Here is a 22942-nt window from a genome sequence, read left to right as displayed (position 1 = left end):
TGAAATATGGTGCCTGGCACGAGGAAGCAGCGAGGTGACGATGTGGCAGGCGATTCGGAGGCTGTCGGCCAGTGAAACGGCATGTTTCTGAGGAATGCATGATTAATGAGGCAGGAGTGGGGTAGTACGGTCTGAAAACCCGCCACTGTGGCCAGAGGATAAAATGTCCTTTTTCCCACCTGCTACAGCACTTAGTGCAAATCTGGGATGATTCCACCCTTGGTTGCAGCAAATGTTTGTAAATGTAAACTGATAATCCGCTCTCTTTACCGTGGGTTCATGTGTCACTCCAGAAACCTGAGCACATAATCCATGCTGACACTCCCAGTACAGTACTGAGGGAGTGTGGCACTGTCAGACTTTCAGATGAGACGTTAAACCGTGGCCCTTGTCTGCCCTCTCAGGCCAATGTAAAGGATCCCAAGGCACTATTTTGAAGAGGAGCGAGAGAGTTCTCCCCAGTGTCCTCGCCCATATCGATGCCTCAACTGACATCACTAAAGGAGATTGTCTGGTAATTGTCACACTGCTGTTTGTGGGATCTTGCTGTTGTTACAACCAGTCGCTGGGTGAGGTTCCCCCAGTTTGTTATGATCCTGGGTGAGGTATCCCAAATTGTTATGCTCCTGGGTGAGGAGGGATGAGCTGGCTTCCGTTCTTTACTCAACCCCTTCGGTTGCTCGCGATGAGGTTAATTTAAAAAGGACCCCTTCCCTCATGGGTACCTTTTCCCAGTCCAATTGTGTTAATGTTTTAAAAGGAGCTAATTTACCCAGGTTGTCTTGAGTCAAAGAAAGAGTGAGTTTATTAGTTACTGAACACGGGGAAAAATAATAAAAATGCAACACATATACACACAGATTAGAAATGAGAAATTAAGTCCAAAAATAAAAGTTAAAAAGATATATGAATCAGTCCTTTGGCTTGTCCGTGAGGAGCAGGTGGCGAAGCTCTGTGGGCATTAAGTTGGGGTGATTCAGTACAGCTGACTTTGGCTTTGGGGTGATTCAGTACAGCTGACTTTGGCTTTGGGGTGATTCAGTACAGCTGGCTTTGTCTTTGGGGTGATTCAGTACAGCTGACTTTGGCTTTGGGGTGATTCAGTACAGCTGGCTTTGGTAGTTGAGCAGCTGATTTAGACATTCTTGATTCTGCAGGTTAGCTGAAAGGAGTTGTCCTGTTTCTTTTTTGATTGTGACTTTGCTGACTTGTGATTTGCTTTCAGCAATCGGAGAGAAACCTTTTATACCTGCAAGTGCAGGGATGCCCAGTTGGTGTTCTTCAGCTGTGACCTTCACAGCATACACACACCAGACCAGCACACAGAGCTAGGGTTACAGTTGGTGTTTTTAATCCCTTTTCCTTGTGTATTCCTGGAAGGGAAAAAACACACACGTGTCTTTCGCCCAGATCTGTTTCATTTTCAACTCAGTTCATGTTCATTGTCTGAGATATAACTCAACAAGAGGTGGTTTCAGATGACATGGTAATCATTTTCCATTATCTCCGCAACCACAGGAGATTTCAGTTCCGTTTGCATTGTATCTTTTCCTTTGAAGTGCCTCTGCCTGAAGTAGGCCTTGTCACACCTTTTAGGTGCAACATTCCGTTCTCCCTGAATTAGTTGGTCAAGTAATCCACTGTTGGATCCAGTGCCCTGGTTTGTTGGGGCTAAAGGATCCAGGTTGCACGCTTGTTTTGGAGTGACCAAGTTGGTAACAAGACAGAGGTCAGTAGACCGTTCTTAGAAGAAACGCATTCTGTTTATTTACAAAAGGAACTCAGCAGCTGTAGTTGCGTGCTTACAACTCAAAACTCTGTTTTTACTCTTCAGACCCTAACTCAAAACTACTAAATACAGGCAAGAGTTTTCCCGTCGGCGAGCGGGGGCGGGGCCCGCTTGCCAACACATAAAATGACACAGACGGAACTCCCGCATCATTTGCATTTTCAGGTTGGTGGGGGCGCAGCCGAGTCAGCCAGGCGCCTGCTGACCTGTCAACGGCTTACTGAGGCCACTCAAAAAGCAATTAAAGCAATTAGTGGACCTGCCCATCCAGCTTTAAGGTTGGTGGGCAGGTTGGGGGTGCTGGCTACCTGAGAAAGCATGAAACCTCATCCATGGGTGGGATGAGGTTTCATGACTGAATTAAAAAATTAAGATTCACTTTTACTTAAAGTTATGTCCATGTCCCAACTCATGTGACATTGTCACATGAGGGGACATGGATGGTAAGTGAAATTTTTGAAAGATTAACTTTTTCACTTTGGGAACCGATCTCAGGGAGATTGGAGCACACTTCTGCATTTGCCATTCTCATCCTGCCCGCACAGGGAACGCACAGCGCTTCCGTGTGGACGTCATGCTGGACGGGCCTTAATTGGTCTGCCCACGAAAATTGGCGGCGCACCCCCGATTGCGGGCGCCGATCGGAGGGCCGTCTGCCCACATCCACTCCTGTACTTCCCCCCCAATGGGGGGAAATGTTGCCCACAGAGGTAGCCCGCACTACTCTGCTACTGGGTACCAAGATCATGTGATTTTACATTACAACATTTGTCTTAAAGGTACATTACACATCAGATTACTATATCCCTCTCCATTGACTCAGAAATACATTTTATAATTTTTCTCAAAATATCAAATTATTCACACGGGTAAATAATTTACAAATACATATTTCCTTATGTGTGTAGAATGTTTCAGATCTACAGCTTCTGATGTTGATCCGGTGTCATGAAGCTATTAAGGTATTAAGATGTTGTTGGAAAATTTTTTTTTAAATAGGGGTTTAGTCTGTGGGTGTGTCTTAATTGGATTAAAACCAGCTGGTCTGGGTGCTTTGATGTAAACTAGTTTTGAGATGTAAACAGAGATAAAGGTACTTTTGCATTTTGTTGAATAGAGCATTCAAGAGTGGGAGTGAAATCTTGCACCTAGCTAAGAGAGACCAAGCAATATGTTTATATTACTAATAAAATTGGGACTATGAAAGGGGTTTTATTGTTAGAAGAGGTGAAGTTCAAAGGGCCTGGTGATACAATGAGAACTTACATTCAAAGAGAAGTGCTGGGTATAACCTGAGGGGAGTTTTGTGTGTGCAGAGCAGAGGCATATAACATTAAAGCAGCTGTAAACCTACAAATGTCTGCAAAGGAACCAAATTGAAAGGAGCCTTATTTTGAATTTGTAAGGTGAAAATGCTTTGCCTGGTGCTGCTTAACGTCTACGGGTTGTTGTTGCCTTAGTGGAGATTAATTTGGGAATTTGTTAAAAGTTATAATAGTAGCAATTTGTAGTCATGTGTATACATTTAATTTGTTGTAAATTAATAAATGTCTCATGTAGTTTGATATTAAAAACCTCTTGAGAACTGCTGATCTTATTCATGAATTCAGAGCTGCATCTCAAACATACCAATTGAAAATATAGGTTCTGACAGTTGTTTAAAGTTTTCCTCTGGGATTTTAAATAACTCAGCTTTTAACAACTGCTGTATCATAACATCTGGAGCCTCCCTCACTGTAGTCGTGTGAGCATCTGGTTCTACAGAAGGTATCTGCAAATCTGTTTCTTCGACTCTTTCAGGTACAGTCGGCCCTTCAGGCACATCTGTAATCAGTTGAGTTCTTTCAACAGGAGGCGTTGATTCAGTCACGAACACTGGTGGAATCATTTCAGGGTATTTTTTTCTCTTCTTATATGATCCACAGGTCTCCACACGACTCGATCTTCCACTTTCACGTAGTTGGAAGGAGGTTCCGTTACTGCACATATTTCACCAAACAACCATGTTGGTCCTTCTCTAAAATGTTTCACAAATACTATCCCTCCTATGTTAAACCATCCCTGACTTGGAAATATATCGCCGTTCCTTCACTGTCGCTGGGTCAAAATCCTGGAACTCCCTCCCTAACAGCACTGTGGGTGTACCTACACCACATGGACTGCAGCGGTTCAAGAAGGCAGCTCACCACCACCTTCTCAAGGGCAATTAGGAATGGGCAATAAATGCTGGCCCAGCCAACGAAGCCCACATCCCCTGAGTGAATTTTTAAAAAACGTCCTGTCATGACTGTGACAGTTATGTCCAATTTTCTGACTTCCCTGACTCCTTTCCACCTTCCCCCCCCAAGTTTGGCATAATTAGGCTCAATCTCAATCAGAGACGGCACTTCATCAACAATTCCGCAGGTGTGACACCTGTTGTCGTATGAGGGGTGGTTCTATAATGGAAAAGAAAACGTGCTAACCTAGACGCTACAGAATCACCAGACAATTTCTCCATACCAGATTTGAACGTCTGAACTGCTCTCTCAGTCAGTCCATTTGAAGAAGGATGGTATGGTGAAGTTTTCACAGGAGTAATACTGTTGATGCTGATAAATCCATGAAATTCAGCACTCATAAATACTGTTCCATTGTCCAATACGACCACTTCAGGTAGTCCGTTGATTGCGAAACTTTGTTGTAGCTTGTCTATTGTAGCAGAAGATGTCGGCAACCTCACTTCATATATGTCCATCCATTTTGTACGTGCACCAATGATAAGTAGAATCATTGTTCCCTTAAAAGGTCTCACATAGTCGCTATGGACTTGCACCCATGGCCTTCCTGGCCATTCCCAGGGGTGTAACGGAGCTGTTAAAGGTAATTTTTGTACTTGTTGACACTGCATACAACTTCTCACTAAGTTTTCTATTTCTCCATCCATCCCAGGCCACCATAAGTAGCTGCGTGCTATTGCCTTCATTCTGGAAATTCCAGGGTGTGTGCTGTGAAGTTCAGATAACAATGGCTTTCGTCCTTTTGAAGAAACAATCGCCCGTGCTCCCCACAATAAGGTACCATCCTGGCTGGTTACTTCGTAGCTTCTCAGGAAAAACGGTTTCATTTAATTAGATTCTTGTTCTTGTGACCAACCATGAAGAACTTGATCTCGCACTTTGGATAAGCCTGGGTCTCAATTTGTCCAATCTTTGTTCTGCCTAGCACATATCGGTGATGAATCCAGGAAGTTCAATAATAAAACAAATTATTGAAGAATTGGAAAATCCTCATCTTTTACTTGCACGGGCAAATGACTGAGTGCATCTGCGTTTGCTATTTGACTTCCAGGTCTATGAATGAAAGTATACTCATACGCTGCCAAGACCAATGGTATTATTTGTGCTTTTGTGTTTTCATCCGATTTGCATTCTTCCTTCTGACATTGACTTTATTCTCAGCCTTCTTTTCAACTTCTATATTGGCCAGACTAATCTCAGATGTAAGCTCAACTTGAGTGAACTCAATGGTTGAGTTTTCCAGAATTTTATCACCTGCTTCTTGGAAAATTCTGCGACTTTTGTCGCCAAAGCTCTTTGGTTTCACTTACCTGATTTTTCAGCTCTTCCATCTCTTTTTTGCATTGGTGTACTGCCTCCTGGAAAATCAAGCATTGTCATGTCTTCCCTGCCAGCTCATCTTTCATTTTACTTAGAGAAGTGCAGAACTCTTTCTGTTTCTCTTCATACTTTTCCAGAGATACACACTTAGACAAGGGGGAAACTGGTAGTGTGTGAAGGTCTTTCGGCAGGTTTTCACTTTTCTTTTGGAGTCTCTGTGACAAATCAAGGTTGATTTCCCTAAGCCAGTTTCATCCTAGTATGCTTGGACCTCTGCCTGCTACCACCATCAAGGGTAATTTCACTGTTTGACCTCCATAGTGTACTGTGACTTTACAAATTCCCTTGACTTGTATGTCTTCTCCCGTGTAAGTTTTCCATTCGGCAACAGTTTCCTCCAAATTTAGTTTACGTTCCCCACGATTCGGGTATTTAAACATATGCTCACCAATCACCATAGTGGCTGCTTCAGTATCCACCTCCATTCACTCTCATGGTTATGTAGATAGGTTCTGTTCTTCCTACCTTTAAATTATATAACGAACAAATATCCGAATCTATTACTTAAGGCTTTTCAATGCTGTTAATCCCATTGGGTGTTTGCTTTTGTCTGAAAGTCTGCCTGATTCTATCTTTATAACGTTTCAAGAGGTGTCCATTTTGATGACAGGAAAAACATTCGATCTTTTTGAACTGTGATTCATTAGAAGGTTGTCTGCTTCCACCTCTGTTACCATTATGCCATGTTTTTGCTGCTAAGTTATCTCTTTTAATTTGTCTGCTAGCGGTGTCTATTTCCCGCTTCTGAATAAAGCTTTGCACTTTCGCGCTCTTTTTGGCCTAGACTCCCGGCCCAGCGTGGAGGACGGCACCATTTTGCGCTCCCCGTGTGGCTTTCAAGTCTCGCACTGCACCTTCCATTATCAGAGTGATTTTGAATGCGTTCTGAAAATCTAAATTTGTTTCAGACAGTAATCTCTTCTTAATCGCATCTTCATTTATACCGCACACCAAATGATCTTTAAGCATATCATTGATAGATGTACCAAACTTGCAGTGTTCAGTTAACTGTTTCAGACTTGCCACATAACAAGCAACTGTCTCCCCCGTGGCTCTATTCCTTGAGTTAAATTTGAACCATTGCATCGTCACCGACAGATTGGGCTGGTAATGATTCTTTACGAGGTTCACCAAGTCGTCAAAACTTTTCGAATCTGGGGCACTGGATGCCAATAAATTAATCCATATTTCTCACTCCCGCATGTGGATAAGAGGATCACATGCTTCTTCTCCTCCCCTGCGATGTTGTTCACCTGGAAGAAGAACACAAGGCGTTCAATGTAATGAGACCAGTCGTCCAAAATTGGATTGAAAGGCTCAACTTTTCCAAATTGCAGCATGCTCTGAGGGGATTGCTTCAACAATCAGGAAGGAAATTTTCCTTTACTTACAACTACCGTGCAAGGTATGGCCCGATTTCGGTTCTTCTGATTTCCTTCGTTCTTTCTTGCTTTTACCTTGTCCTTTCATGTCTTTTCTTGCTTTTTACTCTCGTCGCCAGTTTGTTGGATCCAGTGCCCTGGTTTGTTGGGGCTAAAGGATCCGGGTTGCCCGCTTGTTGTGGGGTGACCGAGTTGGTACCAAGACAGAGAAGGTCAGTAGACCGCTCTTAGAAGAAACACACTCTGTTTATTATAGAAGGAACAGCTACACTTGTGTGCTTACAACTCAAAATACTGCCTTTACTCTTCAGACTCTAACTCAAGACTACAGAGGTAGCCCACACTGCTCTATTGGGTATCAAGATCATGTGATCTTACATTACAACATTTGTCTTAAAGGTATATTACACATCAGATTACTACATCCACATAGTAATTTTCCAGCAAGTGGAAACTCAGCAAACTTTTACCTGTATGTCCATTTTAAAAAACACATGTCTTACTTAAAAGTTCAATATGTCCATAAGTAATTTGGGGATAGGATCCATGGTCATGGCACCGTGCACACATTGGTTACCATATTTCCTGCATTACAACAGTTACTACAATCCAAAAGTACTGCATTGGCTGTAAAACACTTTGGGACGCACTGAGGTCATGAAAGGTGTCATAAAAATGCAAGTTTTTCTGTTTTTTTCTTGAGTTAATGATAGTATTTTATGATGGTGCTTGTGATTGGATTAATGCTTCTGTCCATTTTTACATGATGATTTAGAATCTTCCTCAATGCCTTCGCCTCACGTTTGTGCAGCTTGTTGACCTCTCCTTGTTCTGACTGTATTAATTTTGCCGCCTACCTCTTCAGGTCTTTACTGGTCTGTAACCAAAAGACTAACTCAGCTATTTTCCCCAGAGATACTGACTGGCCTGCCTCCAGCATTTTCTGCCTCTTCTGCTGACTCCTTCCAGCTGCTGTCTTTTACTTTTAATCCAGATTGACGTTTCAGGGGATTCACAGTAAGCGGTTTTAAAAATGCATAACCTCTGATTATCCTCAGGTTGGAGGTTGAACTCTGGTTTCTACGATTCAAACTGCTGCATCGCCACTGCCCACTTGAGGGCAGCTGTGAGCACCAGCCACGGGGGCAGCTGAAGGATCGTCTGGAACCCATTACATTCTGATTCAAAGGCAAAGGTGCTACCCACTGATTGATCGATCGATGGCTGATACAAGACCCTCATGACATTTTTAAAAATAATCAACTAGGTTAATCAGATGAGACACTCCCTTCACAAATCCAATTTCCCGATCTAAGAGGGACAATTCGTGAAACCGGAGAGCTTTGCAATTCCCTCACTTGTTTTGCTTAAATATCCTGGGTGGAAACCATCAGGTCTGGGAAATTTGTCCATTTTTAGTCCCATTGTTTTTTTCCATTGGCTTTTTTAATTCCACTCATTGTCCTCTTTTTTAGATTCTAGAAATTCATTACCAATACTACTTGAGGTCTCCTGCTTTTCCCAATCTACATTTGAATAAATCTCCCATTATAACCACATTGTGACATATGCTTTTCTGATCCCTGCCCCCAGCTTCATTACTATCAATAGGTCCGGCAATGCCTTGATTCTAAAATTTCATCCTCGTTTTCAAATCTCTCCATGGCCTTTGCCCCTCCCTCTCTGGAATCCCCTTCAGCCCCACAACCCTCCGAGATCTCTGCACTCCTGTAATTCGGGCCTCTTGAGCATCCCCGATTTTAATCGTTCACCGTTGGTGGCCTTGCCTTTAGCTGCCTGGGCCCTCAGTCCTGGAAATGCGTTCCTAAACCTCTCCACCTCACTATCTCACTCTCCTCCTGAAAACCTACCCCTTTGACCAAGCTCTGGTCACATGTCCCTAATGCCTGCTTATGTGTCTCTGTCTGATAACAGTCCTGTGAAGCGCCCGGGGATGTTTTACTACATTAAAGGTGCAACATAAATACAAGTTGATATGGATAACTGCTACCTGGGAATGGGACAGGGGATGGGGATTGAGGAATGGGGGTGGGAAAGGGGGATGAGGGGATTGGGTATTGGGGGTGGGGTGGGGAATGGGATGTGGGTGTGGGGGGGTGTTGACTCCAGAATGGAATCTGCACTGTAAGTGGAGCTTCACTAAACCAGAAACATACGAGAGCCCCCCACCCTCAGTGTGAGGAATTTATTGTTTAAATATGTTTTATTAATTGTTACTTCTACAAGATACTCTGGTTAATCTGGATATGTGATGTCTATTGTACCATCTTCCCTCGGGGTGTCCACAATGACTGTGACAGAGGAATTCTTCATAAATCAACATCCTGTCCCATCTCTCAAGTCGGTCTTGTAGTTACCACCTTGGGTCACTCTGAGGGTTGATGAGATGTTTTATAGTTGGTGCCCAGTTGAACTGGCAGTTTGTTCATACCTACTTTTATTTTATTGTAACAGCAGACAATCAAATATCATAATTTATATTACGGGGGGCCAGTTCCTGAAGGTGCTGACTCTCACTGGGGGTCGGTTCCTGAAGGCGCTGACTCTCACTGGGGGACAGTTCCTGAAGGCGCTGACTCTCACTGGGAGACAGTTCCTGAAGGTGCTGACTCTCACTGGGGGATGGTTCCTGAAGGTGCTGACTCTCCCTGGGGGACAGTTCCTGAAGGTGCTCACTCTCACTGGGGGTCGGTTCCTGAAGGCGCTGACTCTCACTGGGGGATGGTTCCTGAAGGTGCTGACTCTCACTGGGGGTCGGTTCCTGAAGGTGCTGACTCTCACTGGGGGATGGTTCCTGAAGGTGCTGACTCTCACTAGGGGACAGTTCCTGAAGGTGTTGACTCTCACTGGGGGTCGGTTTCTGAAGGTGCTGACTCTTACTGGGGGTCGGTTCCTGAAGGTGCTGACTCTCACTGGGAGACAGTTCCTGAAGGTGCTGACTCTCACTGGGGGGAGACAGTTCCTGAAGGTGCTGACTCTCACTGGGGGGAGACAGTTCCTGAAGGCGCTGACTCTCACTGGGGGGAGACAGTTCCTGAAGGTGCCGACTCTCACTGGGGGTCGGTTCCTGAAGGTGCTGACTCTCACTGGGGGGAGACAGTTCCTGAAGGTGCTGACTCTCACTGGGGGGAGACAGTTCCTGAAGGTGCTGACTCTCACTGGGGGACAGTTCCTGAAGGTGCTGACTCTCACTGGGGGACAGTTCCTGAAGGCGCTGACTCTCACTGGGGGATAGTTCCTGAAGGCGCTGACTCTCACTGGGGGATGGTTCCTGAAGGTGCTCACTCTCACTGGGGGGAGACAGTTCCTGAAGGTGCTGACTCTCACTGGGGGGAGACAGTTCCTGAAGGTGCTGACTCTCACTGGGGGACAGTTCCTGAAGGCGCTGACTCTCACTGGGGGATGGTTCCTGAAGGTGCTGACTCTCACTGGGGATAGTTCCTGAAGGTGCTGACTCTCACTGGGGGACAGTTCCTGAAGGTGCTGACTCTCACTGGGGGGAGACAGTTCCTGAAGGTGCTGACTCTCACTGAGGATAATTCCTGAAGGCGCTGACTCTCACTGGGGGTCAGTTCCTGAAGGTGTTGACTCTCACTGGGGGATAGTTCCTGAAGGTGCTGACTCTCACTGGGGGATAGTTCCTGAAGGTGCTCACTCTCACTGGGGGTCGGTTCCTGAAGGTGCTGACTCTCCCTGGGGGACGGTTCCTGAAGGTTCATGGACAGTTCCAGACCTGGTTCATGGACTCGTGATTTCGAGAGGGGACACCTGTTTCTCCAGCTGTAGGCTAGTGTTTGAATCCTAACCCTTGACATTCTAAATATTGACTCCTGCCTCCCAGTGGAAGCGAAACTATCCATCTTCAGGGAAGTTTGAAAACAACATCAAACTTCATTCCTGATTACTGTGTGCCAATACTGAGTTCCAGTCACTGACGCCCCCTGATTAATGTGTGCCAATACTGAGTTCCAGTCACTGACGCCCCCTGATTACTGTGTGCCAATACTGAGTTCCAGTCACTGACACCCGCTAATTACTGTGTGCCAATACTGAGTTCCAGTCACTGACACCCGCTAATTACTGTGTGCCAATACTGAGTTCCAGTCACTGACGCCCCCTGATTACTGTGTGCCAATACTGAGTTACAGTCACTGACACCCCCTGATTACTGTGTGCCAGTACTGAGTTACAGTCACTGACGACCCCTAATTACTGTGTGCCAATACTGAGTTACAGTCACTGACACCCCCTGATTACTGTGTGCCAATACTGAGTTCCAGTCACTGACGCCCCCTGATTACTGTGTGCCAATACTGAGTTCCAGTCACTGACGCCCCCTGATTACTGTGTGCCAGTACTGAGTTCCAGTCACTGACACCCGCTAATTACTGTGTGCCAATACTGAGTTTCAGTCACTGACGCCCCCTGATTACTGTGTGCCAATACTGAGTTCCAATCACTGTAGCCCCTGATTACTGTGTGCCAATACTGAGTTCCAGTCACTGACGCCACTGATTACTGTGTGCCAATACTGAGTTCCAGTCACTGACGCCCCCTGATTACTGTGTGCCAATACTGAGTTACAGTCACTGACGTCCCCTGAGTACTGTGTGCCAATACTGAGTTCCAGTCACTGACGCCCCTGATTACTGTGTGCCAATACTGAGTTCCAGTCACTGACGCCCCTGATTACTGTGTGCCAATACTGAGTTCCAGTCACTAACGCCCCCTGATTATTGTGTGCCAATACTGAGTTCCAGTCACTGACGCTCCTGATTACTGTGTGCCAGTACTGAGTTACAGTCACTGACACCCCCTGATTACTGTGTGCCAATACTGAGTTCCAGTCACTGACACCCCCTGATTACTGTGTGCCAATACTGAGTTCCAGTCACTGACGCCCCCTGATTACTGTGTGCCAATACTGAGTTCCAGTCACTGACGCCCCCTGATTACTGTGTGCCAATACTGAGTTACAGTCATTGACACCCCCCTAAATACTGTTTGCCAATACTGAGTTCCAGTCACTGACGTCCCCTGACTACTGTGTGCCAATACTGAGTTCCAGTCACTGACGCCCCCTGACTACTGTGTGCCAATACTGAGTTCCAGTCACTGACGCCCCTGATTAATCTGTGCCAATACTGAGTTCCAGTCACTGACGCCCCCTTACTACTGTGTGCCAGTACTGAGTTCCAGTCACTGACGCCCCCCTGATTACTGTGTGCCAATACTGAGTTACAGTGATTGACACCCCTGATTACTGTGTGCCAATACTGAGTTCCAGTCACTGACGCCCCCTGATTACTGTGTGCCAGTACTGAGTTACAGTCACTGACACCCCCTGATTACTGTGTGCCAATACTGAGTACCAGTCACTGACGCCCCTGATTACTGTGTGCCAATACTGAGTTCCAGTCACTGACACCCCCTGATTACTGTGTGCCAATACTGAGTTCCAGTCACTGACGCCCCCTGATTACTGTGTGCCAGTACTGAGTTACAGTCACTGACACCCCCTGATTACTGTGTGCCAATACTGAGTTACAGTCACTGACACCCCTGATTACTGTGTGCCAATACTGAGTTACATTCACTGACGCCCCCTGATTACTGTGTGCCAATACTGAGTACCAGTCACTGACGCCCCTGATTACTGTGTGCCAATACTGAGTTCCAGTCACTGACGCCCCCTGATTACTGTGTGCCAATACTGAGTTCCAGTCACTGACGCCTCCTGATTACTGTGTGCCAATACTGAGTTCCAGTCACTGACGCCCCCTGATTACTGTGTGCCAATACTGAGTTACAGTCACTGACACCCCCTGATTACTGTGTGCCAGTACTGAGTTACAGTCACTGACACCCCCTGATTACTGTGTGCCAATACTGAGTACCAGTCACTGACGCCCCTGATTACTGTGTGCCAATACTGAGTTCCAGTCACTGACGCCCCCTGATTACTGTGTGCCAATACTGAGTTCCAGTCACTGACGCCCCCTGATTACTGTGTGCCAATACTGAGTTCCAGTCACTGACACCCCCTGATTACTGTGTGCCAATACTGAGTTTCAGTCACTGACGCCCCCTGATTACTGTGTGCCAATACTGAGTTCCAGTCACTGACGCCCCCTGATTACTGTGTGCCAATACTGAGTTACAGTCATTGACACCCCCCTGATTACTGTGTGCCAATACTGAGTTCCAGTCACTGACACCCCCTGATTACTGTGTGCCAATACTGAGTTCCAGTCACTGACGTCCCCTGACTACTGTGTGCCAATACTGAGTTCCAGTCACTGACGCCCCCTGACTACTGTGTGCCAATACTGAGTTCCAGTCACTGACGCCCCTGATTAATCTGTGCCAATACTGAGTTCCAGTCACTGACGCCCCCTGACTACTGTGTGCCAATACTGAGTTCCAGTCACTGACGCCCCCCTGATTACTGTGTGCCAATACTGAGTTACAGTGATTGACACCCCTGATTACTGTGTGCCAATACTGAGTTCCAGTCACTGACGCCCCCTGATTACTGTGTGCCAATACTGAGTTACATTCACTGACAACTCTGTGGGGCAATGTTAGTCTGTGGAATTCTCTTCCCCAGAGAGTAGTGGAGGCTGGGTCATTGAATTTATTCAAGGCTGAGTTAGACAGATTTTTGATAGACAAGGGAGTCAAAGATTAAAGGGGGCAGACAGGAAAGTGGGGTTGAGACCACAACCAGATCAGCCATGATCTTATTAAATGGCAGAGCAGGCTCAAAGGGCCAAATAGCCTACTGCTCCTAGGTCCTCTGTTTCTAAGGCAGTACAACAGGGGATATATATCGACTGAGTGAAATATACACTATTGAAAATAACACGCCCTGTACCAGGCATTTTCAAACTGCAGCACAGCAGCAATGCCTTGTGGCTTCAAATAGTGGCAAAGTTACTTCAAATTCTAATTTGTCTCATCACCTCTCTGGCATAATTTCCCTCACTGCCGTATTCCTCTCTGTATTATAATCCATCCTCGATTTGTTCCCACCCCATACCGACACAGGCTCAGGCTTATTCTTCTTCCCTGGCCACTGTCCTGTTTGATCTAAGCTTCTAACCTCATATTCACCAACAAGAAGGCCTATTTCCATCTCCATAGCATCATCCGACTTCACCCCTGTCTCAACTCAATCTGTTACTGAAACCCTTATTCATGCCTTCATTGCCTCTAGACTCAACGATTCCAACGCACACCTGGCTGGTCTCCCACATTCAACCCACTGTAAACTTGAGATCATCCAAAACTCTGTTGGCTGTGTCTTAACTTGCACCAAGAAACACAGAAATTTTCACACAATTGTTACAGTCGAACTAGTGTCCTACACAAGTTCAACATAACCTCCTTGCTCTTAGGCTGTAAGATGTAGGAGCAGAAGTAGGCCTTTCGGCCCATCGAGTTTGCTCCGCCATTCAATGAGATCATGGCTGATCTGATAATCCTCAATTCCACTTTCTTGCCATTTCCCCATAACCCTTGGTTCCCTTACTGATTAAAAATCTGTCCATCTCAGCCTTGAATAAACTGAACAACCCAGCCTCTACAGCCTTCCGGGGTAACTAATTCCACAGATTCGCTACCTCTGAGGTAAGAAATTCCTCCTCATCTCTCTCTTAAATGGACGCCCCCCCTTACTCGGAGATTATGCCCTCTGGTCCTAAATTCTCCCACGGGGGGAAAGAACCTCTCAGCATCTACCCTGTCAAGTTCCCTAAGAATCTTATATGTTTCAATAAGGTCGCCTCTCATTCTTCTAAACTCCAACGGGGACAAGCCCAACCTACCGAACCTCTCCTCATAAAAAAATCTCTCCATACCCAGGATCAACCTACTGAACCTTCTCTGGACTGCCTCCAATGCCAGTTTATCTTTCCTTAGATAAGGAGACTGAAGCTGTTCACAGTATTTTAGGTGTGGTCCAACTAGTGCTTTGTATAGTTTTAGCAAGGCTTCCCTATTTTTATACTCCATTCCTTTTGAAATAAAGGCCAACATTCCATTTGCCTTTCCTATTACCTGCTGAACTTGTATGATAGCTTTTGTGGTTCATGCACGAGGACCCCCAAATCCCTCTGAGCTGCAGCTTTCTGCAGTCTTTCTCCATTTAAATTTGGTTCGCCATGTTCTTCACAACAAAATGAATCACTTCACATTTCTCCGCACTGAACTTCATCTGCCACCTGTCTGCCCATTCCACCAGCTTGTCTATGTCCGTTTGAAGTTCTGCACTATTCCCCTCGATTCACAAGACTTCTGAGTTTCATTTCATCTGTAAACTTTGAATTATGCCCTTTACACCAAGGTTTAATTCATTAATATATAATCAGGAAAAGCAAGATTCGCAACACTGATTCCTCGGGAACTCCACTACAACCTTCCTCCAGCCCAAAAAACATCCATTAACCATTTCTCTCTGTTTCCTGTCACTCAACCAATTTCATATCCATGTTGCTACTGTCCCTTTTATTCCATGACCTCTAACTTTACTCACAAGTCTGTTGTGTGGCACTGTATCAAATGCCTTTTGGAAGTCCATGTACACTACATCAACAGCATTGCCCTCATTAACCCTCTGATACCTCTTCAAAAAACTCCAGCAAGGGAGCTAAACACAATTTCCCCTTAAGAAATTCATGCTGACATTCCTTAATTAACCTGGATTTGTCCACGTGATTATTAATTTTATTCCGAATTATTGTTTCTAGAAGTTTCCCCACCACTGAAGTTAAACTTCCTGGTCTTTAGTTACCAGGAAGGGTGATTATCCTTACACCGTTTTTTGAACACGGGACTAATATTTACCAGTAATATTCTCCAGGACTCTGGCACCAACCCCAAGTCTAAGGAAGACTGAAATATTATGGCCAGTGCCTCCGCAATTTCCACTCTCAGTATCCTGGATGCATCCCATCTGGTCCCGGTGCCTTAACCGCTTTAAGTACAGACAGCCTATCCAATACCACCTCGTTATCAATTTTAAACCCTTCCAGTGTCTGAATGACCTTATCTTTCACCACGGCCTGGCTAGCATCTTCTTCCTTGGTAACAACAGATGCAAAGTATTCATTTAACACCTCAGTTATGCCCCCTGCCTCCATGTATTAACCCCCTTTTTGGTGTTTAATTGGCCCTACTCCTCCTTTTAACACTCTTTTACTATTTATGTGCCTATAGAAAACTTTGGTATTCTCTTTTAAGGTAGCTGCTGGTCTCTTTTCACACTCCTTCTTTGCTTCTCTTACTTGCTTTTTCACCTCCTCTCTGAACCTTCAATATTCAGCCTAGTTCTCAATTCCCATCATTCTGTGCTTGCTAACCTACATTAGCCCCTTTCCAATCCCTCCATGGCCTCTCCCCTCCCTATCTCTGTAATCTCTTTCAGCCCTACAACCCTCTGAGATTCCTGCGCTCCTCTATTTCTAGCCACTTGAGCATCTACGATAATTGCTCCAAGTGGAGGCCAGCTGGTCCTGCAGCTCCTTGAGCTGTAAATTCTGGATTCCCTCCATAAACCTTAAGTCTTGACCCTTGGTTTGACCGTACTTTGATTTCTGTGTGCAATCCTGATGGCCATATCATAAAATGGAAATAGAGGTGGTGGAGAAGGTGCAGAGAAGATTTACAGTGATGATACCAGAAAAGTGTGGGGTATAGATAGATATATATATATATATATATATATATAATTAACAGGCTGGGTCTCATCTCTTGAAAGAAGGCTGAGGGGTGGACTAATAGAGGTTTTGTCCAAGTGGATACAGAGAGAATGTTTTTTTTCTTGTGGGGAAGATCATAACGAGAGGCTATCAACATAAGGTAGTCACCAAAAAATCCAATAGGGAATTCAGAAGAAACTTCTTTACCAGAGTGGTGAGAATGTGGAACTCGTTACCACAGAGAGTGGTTAAAGCGAATCATATAGATGCATTTTAAAAAGAGCGCGGAGAGCAAGGAAACTTCATTTCAAAAAGAGCACGGAGAGCAAAGGGGAGTTCATTTTAAAAAGAGCACAGAGAGTGAGGGGAGTTCATTTTAAAAAGAGCACGTAGAGCAAGGGGAGTTCATTTTAAAAAGAGCACAGAGAGCGAGGGGAGTTCATTTTAAAAAGAGCACGGAGAGCAAAGGGGAGTTCATTTTAAAAAGAGCATGGAGAGCAAAGGGGAGTTCATTTTAAAAAGAGCACGTAGAGCGAGGGGAGTTCATTTTAAAAAGAGCACAGAGAGTGAGGGGAGTTCATTTTAAGAGTGCGGAGAGCGAGGGGAGTTCATTTTAAAAAGCGTGCGGAGAGCGAGGGGAGTTCATTTTAAAAAGAGTGCGGAGAGTGAGGGGAGTTCATTTTAAAAAGAGTGCGGAGAGTGAGGGGAGTTCATTTTAAAAAGAGTGCGGAGAGTGAGGGGAGTTCATTTTAAAAAGAGTGCGGAGAGCGAGGAGAGTTCATTTTAAAAAGAGTGCGGAGAGCGAGGAGAGTTCATTTTAAAAAGAGCACGGAGAGCAAAGGGGAGTTCATTTTAAAAAGAGCACGGAGAGCAAAGGGGAGTTCATTTTAAAAAGAGCACGTAGAGCGAGGGGAGTTCATTTTAAAAAGAGCTCAGAGAGTGAGGGGAGTTCATTTTAAAAAGAGTGCGGAGAGCGAGGGGAGTTCATTTTAAAAAGCGTGTGGAGAGCGAGGGGAGTTCATTTTAAATAGAGTGCGGAGAGTGAGGGGAGTTCATTTTAAAAAGAGCACAGAGAGTGAGGGGAGTTCATTTTAAAAAGAGTGCGGAGAGCGAGGAGAGTTCATTTTAAATAGAGTGCGGAGAGCGAGGAGAGTTCATTTTAAATAGAGTGCGGAGAGTAAGGGGAGTTCATTTTAAAAAGAGCGCGGAGAGTGAGGGGAGTTCATTTTAAAAAGAGTGCGGAGAGTGAGGGGAGTTCATTTTAAAAAGAGCGTGGAGAGTGAGGGGAGTTCATTTTATATAGAGTGCAGAGAGTGAGGAAAGTTCATTTTAAATAGAGCACAGAGAGTGAGGGGAGTTCATTTTAAATAGAGCGCGGAGAGCGAGGAGAGTTCATTTTAAATAGAGCACGGAGAGTGAGGGGAGTTCATTTTAAAAAGAGTGCGGAGAGTGAGGGGAGTTCATTTTAAATAGAGCACAGAGAGTGAGGGGAGTTCATTTTAAATAGAGCACAGAGAGTGAGGGGAGTTCATTTTAAAAAGAGTGCGGAGAGTGAGGGGAGTTCATTTTAAAAAGAGTGCGGAGAGTGAGGGGAGTTCATTTTAAATAGAGCGCGGAGAGCGAGGGGAGTTCATTTTAAAAAGAGTGCGGAGAGCGAGGAGAGTTCATTTTAAAAAGAGTGCGGAGAGCGAGGAGAGTTCATTTTAAAAAGAGTGCGGAGAGCGAGGAGAGTTCATTTTATATAGAGTGCGGAGAGTGAGGGGAGTTCATTTTATATAGAGTGCGGAGAGTGAGGGGAGTTCATTTTAAAAAGAGTGCGGAGAGCGAGGAGAGTTCATTTTAAAAAGAGTGCGGAGAGTGAGGGGAGTTCATTTTAAATAGAGTGCGGAGAGTGAGGGGAGTTCATTTTAAATAGAGTGCGGAGAGTGAGGGGAGTTCATTTTAAATAGAGTGCGGAGAGTGAGGGGAGTTCATTTTAAATAGAGTGCGGAGAGTGAGGGGAGTTCATTTTAAATAGAGTGCGGAGAGTGAGGGGAGTTCATTTTAAATAGAGTGCGGAGAGTGAGGGGAGTTCATTTTAAAAAGCACGTGGAGAGCAGTTGATTGGTGAATAGGAATGGTGAGTATTTCTAGTCTTTAAAGTAAAATTAAGGTGTTTAGTTTTGTGTTTAGGTCTCTCATGTTTATTTTTTTTCCCCTAAAATAGCTTGTTAAGTATAAGATTGATACAGGTGTAAAAAATAATTACAATAAGTTGTAAAGAGCGGGAGATTCTTCAAATGTAAAGAGTAGGGATACTAGAGTAATTAATTAAATAAGATGCAATAGCGATGGCAGGATGGGTGATGTGTTGTTGCTGCAGCATGTGGGGACTGCTGGACACCCAAGGCAATCCAGAGCGAACACATCTGCAGTAAGTGTTTGCAGCTCGAGGAACTTCAGATCTGAGTTGAGGGGCTGGAACCCAGCTGCAGACATGGCGCCACATCAGGGATGGGGATGTTACCTGGACACTTTGCTCCAGGAGGCGGTCACACCCCTCAGATTAGGTAATTCAAACTTGGATTGTGATCAGGACAGGAGAGTGTGACTGCAGGTGAGGCAGGTATGGGGACCCAGGCGGTAGTGTTTGAGAAGCCTCGGTCCCTGCAAACGTTCAACAGTTACGAGGTTCTTGCAAGCTGTGTGGACGAGAGTGGGGACGGCAGGGAGGATGAGCGAGTTGACCACGGCACCGTGGTACAGGGAGCCAATCAAGTGGTAGGGGGCAGTATAATTAGGGGGATAGATACTGTTCTCTGCAGCCATGAGCGTGAGTCCCGAAGGCTGTGTTGCCTGCCCGATGCCAGGGTTAAGGATGTCTCCTCTGGGCTGGAGAGGAACTTGGAGTGGGAAGGGAGGGATCCAGTTGTCATTATCCACATTGGTACCAACGATATTGATAGGACTAGAAAGGAGGCTCTGCTGAAAGAATTTAAACAGTTAGGAGTTAAGTTAAAAAGCAGAACTTGCAAAGTAACAATCTCAGGATTACTACCTGAGCCACGGGCAAACTGGCATAGAGTAAATAAAGTCAAGGAGTTAAATGCGTGACTCAAAGATTGGCGTGGGAGGAATGAGTTTCAGTTCATGGGGCACTGGCACCAGTACTGGGGTAGAAGGGAGCTGTTCCAGTGGAACAGGCTTCACTTGAACCGTACTGGGACCATTGCCCCGGTGAATTGAATAACTGGGGCTGTAGAGGGGTTTAAACTAAATAGAGTGGGGGAGGGGGGGTACGTATGCTTACAAAACAATTGGAGATGGCAGCTTTGCAGGGCAGCTATTTAGGAAATGATATCCAGAGTGTGAAATGAAAGGACAGAGTGTACAAACAAAAAAAAGACAAGCAGCAAATAGGGTCAAAGGGGGAAAAAATGGTAGAAAGGTAAAATTAATGGCTCTTTACTAAAACGCACGCAGTATTTGGAACAAAATAAATGAATTAATGGCACAAATAGAGGTTGATGGGTATGATCTTATAGCCATTATGAAGACGTGGTTACAAGGAGAACAAAGGTGGGAACTAAATATTCAGGGGTATGTGACCTTTCAAAAGGACAGGCAGGAAGGAAAGGGTGGTGGGGTAGCCTTGTTAGTACGGAATGGAATAAGTACAATAGCAAGAAATGATCTTGGATTGGAAGATGTAGAATCCATATGGGTGGAGGTAAGAAATAACAAAGGGAAGAAGATACTGGTGGGAGTAGTCTAAGGCCCCTTAACAACAGCTATACTGTAGGACAGAGAATAAATCAGGAGATAATGGGGCAAGTAAAAAAGGCAGTACATTAATCATAGGTGACTTTAATCTTCATGTAGGTCCCGAAAATCAAATTGGCAGAGGAAGCCACGAGCAAGAATTCATAGAGTGTATTTGGGACAGTTTCCTAGAACAATACATTGTGGATCCAACCAGGGATCAGGCTATTTTGGATCTGGTAATGTGTAATGAGGCAGGTTTAATAAATGATATCAGAGTAAAAGATGCCCTAGGAAACAGTGACCACAACATGGTAGAATTTAACATTCAGTTTGAGATTGAGAAGTTTGGGTCGGAAACAACTGTGCTATATTTAAATAAGGGTAATTACAAAGAAACGAGGGCAGAGTTGACTGGAGTGGACTGGGAAAGGAGTTTAGCAGAAAAGACAGCTATTGAACAATGGCAGACGTTTAAGAAAAAAAGTTCATGACTCACAACAAAGATAAATCCCAGTGAGGAAGAAGGATACTAGGAAGGGGGTAAACCAATCATGGTTAACCAAGGAAGTTAAGGATAGTAGCAAATTGAAAGAAAAAATCTATAATGTGGCAAAGATTAGGGGTAAACCAGAGGATAAGGAAAGTTTTAAAAACCAACAAAAGATGACCAAAAAAAAAGAGGGAGAAAATAAATTTTGAGGGTAAACTAGCAAGTAGTATAAAAACGGATAGTAAGAGCTTCTTTAAATATATAAAAAGGAAGAGAGAGGCCAGAGTGAACATAGGCCCCTTAGAGAATGAGGCTGGGGAAATAATAATGGGGAACCAGGAAATGGCAGAGGAATTGCATAAATACTTTGCATCAGTTTTCATGGTAGAAGACACTAATAGCATTTCAAAAATACTAAATAATCAAGGGGAAAAAGGGGGGAGGAAATAAATACAATAACTATCACTCGAAAAAATGTATTAGGGAAACTGATGGGGCTAAAGACCGATAAGTCCACTGGACCTGATGGGTTGCATCCTAGGATATTAAAGGAAGTAGCTACAGAGATAGTGATGCACTGGTAGTAATCTTCCAAGAATCCTTAGATTCTGGAAAAGTCCCAGAGGATTGGAAAACTGCCAAAGTAATACCCTTATTCAAAAGAGGGAGACAAAAAACAGGTAACTATAGGCCAGTTAGCTTAACATCTGTCATTGGGAAAATGTTAGCATCTATTATAAAGAATGTAATAGCAGAACATTTAGAAATGCATAATATAATCAAGCAGAGTCAGCATAGCTTCATGAAGGGGAAATCATGCCTGACAAATTTATTAGAATTCTTTGACAAGGTAACCAGCAGGATAGATAAATGGGAACCAGTAGATGTATTATATGTGGATTTCCAAAAGGCGTTCGATAAGGTATCGCAGAAAAGGCTACTTAAAAAGATAAGTGCCCATGGTGTTGCGGGTAGTATATTAGCATGCATAGAGGATTGGCTAACTGATAGAAGACAGAGAGTTGGGATAAGGGGGGCATTTTCAAGGTGACAACCTGTAATCAGTGGAGTACCACAGGGTTCAGTTCTGGGGCCACAATTATTTACAATATATATTAATGACTTGGATGAGGGAAGTGAATGTACTATCACCAGGTTTGTGGATGAGACAAAAATAGGTGGGAAGGCAAGTGGTGAGGATGACACAAAGAGTCTACAGAGGGATATAAACAGATTAAGTGAGCGGGCAAAAACTAGGCAAATGGAATATAATGTGGGAAAATGTGAGGTTATGCACTTTGGCAGGAAGAATAGAGGAGCTGAATATTATTTAAATGGAGAAAGACTGCAGAAAGCTGCAGCACAGAGAGATTTGGGGGTCCTAGTGCATGAATCACAAAAAGCTACTAGTTTAGCAGGTAATAGGGAAGGCAAATGGAATGTTGGCCTTTATTTCAAATGGAATGGAGTATAAAAGTAGGGAAATCTTGCTAAAACTGTATAAGGCACTAGTTAGACCACACCTAGAATAATGTGAATAGTTTTGGTCCCTTTATCTAAGGAAAGATATACTGGCATTGGAGGCAGTGCAGAGAATGTTCACTAGGTTGATTCCGAGTATGGGGGGATTTTCTGATGAGGAGAGGCTGAGTAGGTTGGGCCTGTACTCATTGGAATTTAGAAGAATGAGAGGGGACCTTATTGAAACATATAAGATTCTTAGGGAGGCTTGACAGGGTGGATGCTGAGAGGTTGTTTCCCCTTCTGGGAGAGTCTAGGACTAGAGGGCATAATCTCAGAGTAAGGGGTCGCCCATTTAAGACAGGGATGAGGAGGAATTTATTCTCTAGGAGGGTAGTCAATCTTTGGAATTCTTTAACACTGAGGGCTGTAGGCTGGATCGTTAAGTGTATTCAAGCTGAGATAGACAAATTTTTAATCAGTAAGATAATCAAGGGCTATGGGAAAAGGCAGGAAAGTGGAGTTGAGGATTATCAGATCAGCCATGGTCTCATTGAATGGCGGAGCAGGCTTGATGGGCCGAATGGACTACTGCTCCTACATCTTAGTCTTATGGTAATTTAAGGGGAAACTAGACAAACATATGAGGGAGAAGGGATTAGAGGGTTATGGTGATAGGTTTGAATAAGAAAAGT

The sequence above is a fragment of the Cetorhinus maximus genome, chromosome 25 (genome assembly GCF_964194155.1).
Source record: "Cetorhinus maximus chromosome 25, sCetMax3.hap1.1, whole genome shotgun sequence".
In the NCBI taxonomy this organism is placed as follows: domain Eukaryota; kingdom Metazoa; phylum Chordata; class Chondrichthyes; order Lamniformes; family Cetorhinidae; genus Cetorhinus; species Cetorhinus maximus.
This window is presented reverse-complemented; position numbering follows the sequence as displayed.